The sequence below is a fragment of the Chlamydotis macqueenii genome, chromosome 26 (assembly GCF_036417535.1).
Source record: "Chlamydotis macqueenii isolate bChlMac1 chromosome 26, bChlMac1.mat, whole genome shotgun sequence".
Classification (NCBI taxonomy): Eukaryota; Metazoa; Chordata; class Aves; order Otidiformes; family Otididae; genus Chlamydotis; species Chlamydotis macqueenii.
Window position 1 is genome coordinate 6,018,302 of NC_141581.1, and position 11,740 is coordinate 6,030,041.

Consider the following 11,740-nt stretch of genomic DNA (forward strand, 5'->3'; position numbering starts at 1 on the left):
TGGGAAAAAGGGAGGCTTGGGAGCCGAGCGGGTAACTCGCCATCGGGCAGAGGAGCTCACGCACCCCGCAGCGGGGATGCCCGGCACGGAGAGGAGAGGAACCTCTGCTCCCCCAGGGAACCCCCCTGCCCAGGGCTGGTCCCCCCGCTCCGGGGCGCTGAACAACTGCAGGGGGCTGGCGGGACAGAACAAAACACGCTCTGCACGGAGAGAACAGGGATTCCTCTGGTCATCAAAGAAAAGGATATGGTGTGACTCGATCACAACCATAAAAAACTTGCTGGTAGAAAGGGCAGCACAGGTGTACAAGCTCCGAGGGCCGGGAGGAGACACTGAACAGGTCAGTCTAGGAATAAGACGCATTTTTAATCATTCAGGTGGAGATGCACCTCAGGAAGACAACAGGTAGCCAGACCAGGAATGGATCTTTCCATGCCTTCTCCTTTCCAGCATCCATATCCAACAGTTTTGCACTAGCGATTTTGCAGACGGCAGCGGCTCCAGGCGCTGCTCGCACTCTGTTCTGTAGGCCAAGCCCAAGGTGTTTCCACGCGTAACAAGGACAAGGATGGGGACCTGCTCGTGAACACTACCTATCCTAAAGGACTTGAGAAAAAAATCAGAGTGGGCAGGGTGCAGTTATTCTGGGCTTTAAGTCAGTGGCTTTGAAGCTGTAGAGAAGTTTTACACAGTTTTCAGAGCAGACGATAACTGGGCGAGCTTCTTGTACAAACACACCTAGTAAAGGACCTGAAGCTTAGCTTTGGCAGGAAACGATTTCCACATTTCCTCCCCGGTACCAGTGCACTCAAATCCTGACTTAACACCAATACTCCTCACTCATTTCCCACGTGCCTCCGCTTTGTCTTAAAACATGCCACTGCCCTAACACGAAGCTTCCCACAAGCGGACCCAGTGGTGCTGATTTATGTTGCCACTGCATGATCCCAGTCCCCCTTACTTATCAGGACACTTCAACAGGAAATCTTCCCAGGAGAGATTTTGTTAATCCCAGACAGTGCCGCACATTAACTTCTCCATGTGTTAATAACTTCGGAACTTGGACCAAAATAGTAAGCTCTGAACTAGTAATTTTACAATAAAAGGCTGAAGTAGCATTCATAACTTAGCAATATTCATATCAGAGTCCAGTACCAGCAACATAACACGAGCGATAACACCGCTTCTCACACGCTGCTTTCGGCGTTTCACCTCCGCCTTGTTTTGCAGTGTATTTATAGGAGGGAGGTTTACTGAGACAGCTGTAACTCCTCGTCTCCAGTGTCCCCACTGCTATCGCCCCGTGCCGGGGGTTACGGCTCGCTACCGGTAATTTTAAACGTGTCATCAAGACGTGCTCTGAGCACACGAAGGTAATGCTCCATTTGAAACAATGGCAGCAGCTGTCAGCACGGAAGGTTTTTGGCACAAGCGAGGTCAGAAGCAATGGGGAAGGTTTGTGTTTTCACAGCGTACTGCTGTACACTCAGGAAAGTCATTGCGGGCTGTGCGTTGGAGCAGCGTGGGCTGGCTGCTCTCAGCTGGCAGCTGAACAAGCAGCTCAAGGACTACCTGGCTCTGCCGCAGCGCTGAGCACCAGCAGTCCTCTTGCCCCATCTTCTCCGTCCTTCCTACGTGCAACGTGGCAACCAATGACAAAAGGGCTAAAACTGCCCCAAAGACATGACAGAAAGTAGGGCACAGCATCTTTCATATCGACCTGTTCACTGTAACTTATCTACGGCTTCTCTTAGAAGCTAATTATTTTACACACTTAAATTAGGGTAATTAGATCAGCAGGAATTGAACCAAAACCAAATGCTGGTAGCCTTGTGAGGATTTTCTGAAATGGGGTTTTGTATTCCATCTGTACTTCCTTCCACTAAGGGAAGAGAGTCAGTGTCCCCAAAGAGAAGAATGGAAATTTCGCTCACTTCCGATGTCATTAGTTACACAGCACAAGCCAGTCTGCATCATGAATTTCCACACAGCCCTTTGCATAGGGAGCAGGAATACAGGTAAAGGAACTCTGGGAGGAAGGAGACTCCCTTTCAAACTGAGACAAGATAGGCACTCTGGTCTTGTTTCTGCATTGCACGGACACAATCACTGCAATGCAGCCAGGCAGGCCTCGGCGTAACGGTTTGCCAGCAGCTATCCAGTCGTCTAATTTCAGACGTCCATGTTATATCATCCTCTTGTCCACACTTCATGCCCACAGTTTCACCTTGCTAGAAAGGCTGACGTTGTTCCCACCTTTCCATCCCTCCATGGAAAGGGCAGACACTGCGGTGCTGGAAAGTAGCAGCGTAGCAGACAGACATGGTAATCCGTGACTCCTTCTTGCAAGTTCAGCACCTGGCCTCACCTTCCTCCTGTGGTATTGCACACAATACACAAGAACTTGCTATGAAGCATAAGAGAAAAATTATTTGATCCAGGGAGAAAGAAGACAAAAAAAAAAAAAAAAGAAGAGACTGTGACTTTGCTCTGATTTAAAGAGGCTTAACCTATTTGCATTTTAAGGGAGAAAAAGCACTGAATAGCTGCTTATCTGCTCTTTCTTCTTGCCCAGGTATCTATGTCATACACGTTGTCTTCATTTCCAAGCATTCCTGTGTAACTTGAAAAGCAGACGTCTTACTACAGCTGGTACAGACTTCCACACAGGAGAATCCGCTCCTAAGCAGGTTTCTCCTTCCACAGCTATGTGAAAACTGGAAAAAAAATGTGCTGTGTCCAGAAGAGCATCAACCTTGTACTTTATGTGTCTGGCAAGAGACTGAGTGAGGCAGCACAGCCTTTTGTTCCGGGATTTCTGCGATCAAGAACTTGTGTAACTTTCCAAACAAGAAAACATAATAGAACACTTATTTGAAAATGAAGAAAAAAGTATCTCAGAAAAAATGCTCAACTTTCCATGGCCTTTAACAAAAGGAGCTACAATGTCTGAGTTTTGGCCACACCTCAGAAATAAATTCAGAACAATGGTGCAGTACACCAGTTGATTCATGACATTTTTGGACAGAGGAAGGTGTATCATGAAGGTCACTAAAAACACCTTAGAAAAAGAAATGTGTGGAAAGTGTTTTGGAAGCTTAAATAAAAGGAAAGGAGAGGAAATAGAGGAAGATAAAATATAGGAAGATGACTCAGGAACTTCTAACAAAGCACGAGATCTGAAACCAATACTCACTGTGGTCAGTGACAAGTAATTTAACCTCACATGTGAAATGAGGATAACAGCAACCTCTTGGGGCACTGGGAGACTTAATTAGTTGCTATTCGTAGATTAAACAGAAAGTCTGAAGGTGAAAGCACTAAATGCTAAGTATTATTAGCTTCTGAAGTATTAATTTCTGTAATTGGGCAACCCCAACGTTACAAAAAAGTGGATCACTGTCAATTTTTGAAAGAAATTTATTCTTATGGTTCTATCATGTCAAAAAGGTACGAAACAAGGAATTTTGCCTTTAGCTGGTAACACATCCATGTAATATCCAATGCAGCTTGCAATCTGCAATTCAGAGCTCCTGTCTCCTACCCAAATTTACATTCCACATTCCTTAACAGGAAACACCAAGTCATCTTAACCCAGCAGCTCTGCCAGCTCTCAGCTCCCTGTGAAACTTGCGCTGCTATGCATTCCCACTCCACTCCTTAAGACAAGCTGGCAAGCATTGAGCCATTAACAGCAGACACGTTCATCTGTGTGGCTGAACTCCTCCTGTCACTGCCTGATGGCTCTGTAGCCAGTGCTGGACTTCCCAAGCCAGTTGTACCCGTGCTTTTTGAGCTGGTTTCTCTGCTCTTCCACGGCAGAGATAAATGACTCTTGTAAAGTTCCAAGCCGACAAGAAAAAAAGGTCAAACCCAGCCCCAAAGAGTTTTAAAACAAGCCTCTCTCTTTGGCTGTCCACAGACCTCTGGTTTGCTGCCTCACTCAGTAAAGAAAGTGGTACTGACAACTGAAACCCCTCAGCTTCTGCTTCATTATGCTCATTGGCTGTGGCAAGAACGTTTGCTTCCTCTGTCTTTCCTTGGGCATGAAGGGCAGAGCGAGCCACAGTCACAACAAAGTCCTTCCCTTTGGATCTCTCTACTGAGAGACAATCATAGAATCCAGCCGCGTCCATCGCCACCTTAAATACTGCTATTCCTCCGTCACAGAGGAGATACTTGGAGTCCTCGGCCTGAAGTCTGCACCCATTACACTCCCACACTACGCTTGCCAGATTCCACAGAGGAACACATGTGAGATGAACATTGTTTCCGAGGGCAAAGAGACATTTTCTCACACTATTTTCTGAAATTATGAAGATAATTTTTAAAAGTAAGAAGAGGATGTAGTTGAACTTACAAAGCCAAATACATATTCAAATAAATATAAAATTTAATTCGCCAGTCTGCCAGGGGGTAATGAAGAGGTAAAGGCAAAGAAATCCATTACTAACAGGTCTGACTGTCAGTGACGTGCTGGTCTAATTCCCACTGGTGTGTAACAGAATGAACATAGTACTAGAAGTTTAAGACTCCCAGACTTTAATCTGGTTTTGCCTCACCTGTATACACAGCCACACATAAATAAACGCACTTGTGTGCCTCAACTTCTACACTGGTTAATGACATCTCTTCACAGAAATGCTTTGATGTCTGCACAATGCTGGTATCAGCTGCGCAAAAGGTCCTCAGCTGTCCCACTATTGCCTTATTATCATCCGCAGCGCAGTCCAAAATACACGAGACTAAAGACAACTCTGCCTTTAAAGAGACGTAAGTGGAGGTAAGAGATACATCTTGTGTCACAAAGAAAGAAATGTATTTTGCAGCTCATTATGAAGCCACTGCATAATAATACCAGATCACACACACCTGCAGTTCTACATTAAGAGTAATTCATTTCCCAATTCCACTAAAAATAATAAAAATAATTTTAAATGGCTGATAACAAATCTAGCTGAAGATGTCCCTGCTCCTTGCAGAGGTCCCCTCCAACCCAAACTATTCTATGACTCTGTGACTCCAAAAAGTCTTCCTTTTCAAGTGTACTCTTGAACAGTATGTCACGTATCTGCAGATCAGCATCCTGAAGCAGTGACAGATTTAACAGGACAGCTGAAGTGCCACGTGACTTCTGCAGAGTGGGTGTGGGAGGGACACCAGTGACTTCAAATGGGTCACATTTGTGCTTCCCTCAAGATGAAGAGTTTCAGCCTAAACTGAAGTAGTCTGACATTTAGACTGAGAGGGTTAAGAGCACTACGCAAAACCAGCTCAGTGTGGGCTTTTTGGTCTTAGTTCAAAAGTCATAATCAACACGTTTTTAACTCTGTGGTTTTCTATAATGCAAGAACTCTAGTGAGCACAAATAATTTTGATTGCATGAAGTTAACACACTCTTTCTTAAAGCAAACATTCACATACCTACACTAAGGCAGCTGGAAGCATCCCCGTATTTCACACTTTGAATTAAATTCCTGAGAAAAAAAACCCAAACAAACAAACTAGAAAACCCCCAAACCAAACAGATGAAAACACAGATGAGAAGTGTTCCAGCTTGTGCCATTCCATTTCTAGGAGCCACCCTAGTTTTGCGTTACAGAGATTAAGAGTGCACTTACAAAGCAGTCTCACATGAGGTGCACAGCTGAAACAACAGCTTTTCACTTACTCCGTACGACCAGTTTGCTGTGCCAGTAGAACACACTCGTTAGCGCCCCGAGACCGCGCGCAGTGAGGACCCCTTGCCCAGCTGCAATCCCAGCAGCACTCGTACCGGTGGCACTCTGAAATGGGAAGCTGTGCGCCCTGAGACGGGGACCCTGCAGAGGGCATTCCCTAGAAATGCAGGCAGGAGGTCTTTTACAACAGCGAGTGAGATTTTAAGCTGTTATTTTCTTATATGGATTCTAAGATTTTCTGGGACTTATTGAAAGTATCAGTAAACGAAAAACCTTGTAAGAACAGATGGTGACATGAATGAGAAAAAGCCCTAGCTTTCATAGCATGTAAAATGACAGAATTCCCTCCCTAATTTTTTAATGAACATAAAGGCTTGTTTCAGTTATATTTTGACACAAATTCTTCTTCTGCAGAAAAAAAAAGGTGTTTGTGCTTCTGTTATTAATGAATACATGACAGGAGTACAAATACGATACATTCACAGGCTATTTAAAAGCCAGAAGAATACCACAAGAGCAAGGCCTGAGGCAAGCTACTACAGCAGTCGCTTTCCATGCGGAGGGGCAGGAGCTGTACCTTCTCAGAAGACAGCTGGAGAAATCGGACCGGCTCAGGAGACAGAAACAGCTGTAGCTCTTCCACAGTGAACACTTCCCCATCACAACTATAAGCTTTCCGCAAATATCCATCATAAAATGAAACATAATTCTAAAGATAAACTTGTTTAAACACAGCATAACATTTTAGCCTGGTAATTAACGTTGAAATTAGATAGAGATTTAGAAGGCATTCCTGGGCATAGGGAATTTTTGAAATTCTTCAAAGCAATTCTTTTTTTTTTGCTTTCAATAAGAAAGAAGCAATGATTTTTTTTTTTTTCAGGGGGATAAAAAAGACCTCGAGCAATCCCTGAATTTGCAAATATTATTATGTCAAGTCTCCTTTGATATGGAAAGTTTCTAAAGAGAGCCTTTTAATGTCCAACAAGACAAACACATTTAATCTAACTGGGATAAAAATATTAAACTAGCAAGACAGCTTCTGAATGCAAAACTTCAAATGGAGCTGATGAATGCTTTTACTTTTTTGAAGTCTCAGAAAAAAAAAATTCTGGAATAAAATACATAAAAATGTAGTATCTTTTCCTAAAATAAAAACACTTACCTGTTCCTGGAAATATAACGTCGTGTGTTTGTTTATTGAGACTAGTGACTCTGCCTGCAACAATCCTGGCATAGTCTGAACATCTCTTCAGCAGCACCGGCCTGTTACCAACTGGATTTACAGAATTATCCATTAGAGGGTGATCTCTAACAAACTGCAAAACTTTGTCAAGCACGTCAGAAGAAGTATTATACCCAATACTCCGGGAAAAATTGTCAGTGCCCTAGAAACAAAACATAATATGATTACAATTGCTTTTACATTTTACCAAGGCATGTAAAAAAGATACACCTCCTTCTAAACATTCAGTTATTTGTACTTATTTTCAAGAGAGAAAAATCACTCTTCTCCTCACGCTTCATGCACTAGCTAATAACCCCACATCTCTTGTGGGGCAGAACTGTAAGCCAGGCAGCTTTTCCAGGCACCATCCTGTGATGGAATGAGAAAGCAGGTATGTTTGCTAATCACAAACACCGCATTTATATTGGTAAACCAGGAGCTAGTGGTTTGCTACCAAAAAAAGACAATCCAGAGCCTGTTCTTTAATTCGAACATGTAAATTCGTTATTTACAGCAGCAGAAGGTGGAACTGGCACTTCTCCCCTATATACCACCCACCTAACAGGGGAATGTTCCTCAGGTACTGGTCCTTTCTGGCTTCCTTTGGAGAAGACTTCCTGAATATTTTTCATACTGTATGCACAAACAGCTGATAGGTCTGTCAGAAGAAAAAAGAACACAAAATAACACACAAAATAACAGCAAGTTTTATTGGCTTTTATATAGAAAGAAATACCCTAAAATAACCCAGTCTCCACAGTGCACGTTGCTGTATCTTTCTCAGGATTAGTCAAGAGACCCAGCACTAAAAATACTTCTCTGTTGTAGTTTTCATGATTCACTAAGAAGATAATAAAACAAAGACATTCATAAAAGATGGTATTAGATATGTTTTTGTTAAGAATCAAGTAACCGCCCTCAAATAAACTGAAACAACTTAGGGAATGAGGACCTTTTGACAATCGTTCTTTATAAACAGATGATCCCAGGTATTACGGTAAGCAACGTTTTCACAGGACTCTCCTCCCTTCAGCTCCACACTTCTGCCACAGACTATTCCTTTTCTAATCCTTTTAACCCATCTTTATTGAAAAACACAAGACTTTTCCTCTTTGCCTCCAATTAGAAGATGTTTCAAAATGATGACTGAAAACTCACACAGCCTTTTAGGAGTGTCTGGATCTGATACTGATGTGATTGCAGGTCCACCTGTGCATACCAAGTCTAAGTCTCTTTGCCACAACCAAAGGAATAAACTTTCTACAAACTCCTGCCTGAGGACACATGGAACCCAACCCGCCACAACCAGAAATAAAACTCACACAGGCTCCAGCGGGTGTACATTGACGGGTAAACAGGGGGCAGCAGGTTCACCTGGACAGTGCTGACTGGGCCGCATCCTGCTCATTCTGACGCTTTTCTAAAACATAAGAATTACCTACTCATGGCTACTTTGTGATTGGTATTTTTTGACATGTAAAGTTTTGCTCACTTTGTCTTGTTGTTCTTCATTAGTCAGAGTATTAAGCAAAAGCTCGTTAAGCCTAAAACTGGGAAGGTATTTGTTTGGAGTTCTGTTTTCATTTTCACAGAACAATACGTGAGACAAGCAGGCCATGACAGATGCTTCTTTTGGAACAGGAGAAGAATCCTGCACCTTGAAATGTCAGCCATTTCCTCCAGTGCTATAAAGACCAGAAGAAGCCAAGGCTTTGTGTATGTAATTATGTAATTTTCTGTGTAATTAGTTTTAATTGCCTCACCATCCGACTAGAGAAAACAACTCTAAAAACTTGGCTTAGGAGAAGCTTTTGGTTAGTCTTTAATTGAAGGCTTTGGCCCAGGAACCAAAACCATTTTCAGATGATAACTTTTGCTCAGTTGGATCAAGCTGTAAGACAATCAAACGTGGTTCATTAAGACAGGCAGCGTAAGCAGCTGGTAGCTACTCACTGTAGTGGCATAGGCTGTACTCAGGCTATTAATACCGAAGTGAGAACCTTACTCAGTTCATTACAAACTTTAGCAGCATATATAGCCCTCTATCTCACCATCATTGGGAAAAAAAACCCATAAAATATGCTGTTCTGCCACTTTCTTCTCCTAAGCAGAAAATGTCCTGGACAATACTGAAATGGAAGTTTAATTCTGGAATGGGATTGTAAAAATGACGACCATCTTCTTTGCAACACGCGTTTTCCACCAAGATCACCCTAAATGCAGGAGTAACATCAACACTGTAGAATGCATCAATACCCCTAACTTTCACCCAGTAGTGCTGCCGTGGGGAAGAATATAGTTAGCCTTTCAATACAAACCTCAGTTCAAAGACAAAGAAAAAAGGTTTACACGTCAAATGCAACCTGAACAGCTGGTTCTGTTCTGGCAGGAAAAAGAGACACTAGTTCAGAAACAAAAAGTATATGACAGGATTTTGTTTGGTTAGCCAGTGCAGACACCACTGTTAATCACTCGACTACGAAACTTCATCTGAAATACACTAAACAAAATCTTTATACTACAAACACTAACTCTGCAGATACGGGCAATTCCGGACACCAAAATCTTGTCATAGAATTCAAATTCAGCAGCTGTTGCAGTGAAGAACATGTAAATGTTATCATCATCTCCATTTGGATTAGATTCACTTCCATGCGCTGTTTCCGTGTCGACAAAGCTTGGTTCTGAAACACAGAAACAGACAAAACATTTTAAGCTTTTTCAAAAAAAAACCCACAAAACATATTATTTTAAAATTAAGTCTAATGGAACTTTTTTTTTTGTGGACTAGTGGACAAGGAAAGGGCTGAAAAGTATCTATGAATCTATCAAACATTAAGAGAAGGAACTGTGCTTTCATAAATGGAAAGGGGCTCATCGCTGTAGTCCATAGTCACAAATTTATTTTAAATTCTGTCCTTAGTTTAAAAGCTCACACTACAAAATCAATACATAACATACTATTACATTCCAGAGAGAATTCATACACCAAATTAAAATTCAAGAAATGGAAATACATTAAAAAACTTTCTTACCATTGAGCCATGATGTTTTAAACTCTGCTCTTATAGGATTTCTCATACTGCGAAGTATTACAGGTTCTGTTCCGAATAAATTATTTGAAGTAGCCAAATAAAATTCCCCATCTATAAACATTTGGAAGAAAGAAAAACATATAAAGTACTTATTTTTAAAATGCAAAGATAAGATATGAAGAACAAGTGTTTATATTTCTAGCTCTAAAACACAAGAGGTAAGTTATTTTAAAAATACTTATGACTAGAATCACAGTGTTACATTATAAAAACTCCAGATTGAAAACAAATGGTAACAGAACAAAGGTAAAAGCTTATACACATTTCCAGAACATTTCCTAAATAATATGAAAGTACTTGACTAAATGCATGGGTATTCTTTTCCTAGTTTATTACAGGAAAATAAACATTATTATTATTACCTATAAGCCCGACTCTCCAGCTGCAACTATTGTTCAGACATTCCTCAAAGTCATTTGGATGAGAGCATCCGCAACAGTTGAGGTGGGAGTTCACAGCAGTCTTTCTACACCTGGTAAAAAATAAACTCCCAACACTCTGCTATGTTTCTTTCTGCTTGTGAAATTACTGTTTTTCACTTACTTTGGTATTTTACTGTTTTTCTGGGAATGCAGTTCCCAACAGATGCGTTTGTCTCTTGTGTTAAATGCAAAACAAGATAAAGGACAACAGCAGTGCTACGCATTTTCGGAGATTCAACTAGAAATAAGTTATTTCCAGTTTTTATTCCTTGCTGTTAAATAATTGCAGGCAGCAGTTTCTTCATGGTTCTTGAAAACGTCCTGCGGAAGCCCTCCAAAGTAAGTATCTGTAGTTGTCAGAATCAGGTACTCTTACGCCTGGAATTTTGGCAGTCCATCTAAGTTAATGTGCCCTCCAGCCAAGACTAGAAAAATGCGTGAAATTAAAGCTAGGTAGTTGTCATCGGCAACTACAGAAACCACAAAGCCAGCTTCCAAATCTACTTTCATGAAGGGAATCTCTGCTTTTTCTGCACTTTCATCTGTAAGCAAATGCCAACAGCTGAGGAAACCGTTTGCATTAGCACAAGCCAAGTAAAATTTTTGGGGGGTTAGAATACTTTTAAATGAGTACATCAGGTTGGAAGCTTCAGAAGACTGAAATAACTTGTGTTAGCCCGTTTTGTAGCTGCGGGTGCGGGTCTGCACATGCGGACGCTGCCTGCGTGCCAAGGCGTTTCCTAGGCCAACAGCACCCATCCCCTAGCCCACGACCATGGTATCTGAGAACAGACTTTTCCCACTCTTCCTGTAAACTTTACCTGGGACGGCTGGTCCTGGCAATAACCGACACCAGGAGACTGCAGCTGTCCTGTCCCACCACATCCTCCTCTCAGCGGACAAACCTTAACTTTGACGCTGGATCCCCACACCACCTCTTGCCCTAACCCCTTCCCCGACGTGCACCTCTGGCCCGCACACGCGGTGCAGCAGAGCAGAGCTGGCCCAGGCCCCGCGTTCCCCCGGCACCGCCCCACTGGGGACGCCCCCCACACCCCGCCGGGTCCCGCAGCCCCGCTCCCCTCAGCCCCGCACGCCCCCAAAATGGCGGCGCTCCCCTCCGCCCCAGGAGCGGCCGTTGGCGCCCCCCGCCCGCGTGCCCGGGGCCGCCAGCGCTGCCGGGGAAGGGCCGGGCGGTGCCGGAGACTCGCGGGAGGCGGGGGTGCCGTGGAACGGCGGTACCGGCCACCCCGGGCGGGGGCTGCGGAGAAATCGGAACAAAATCCGGCTCCTCGGTTCCCGCAAAGCCCCTCC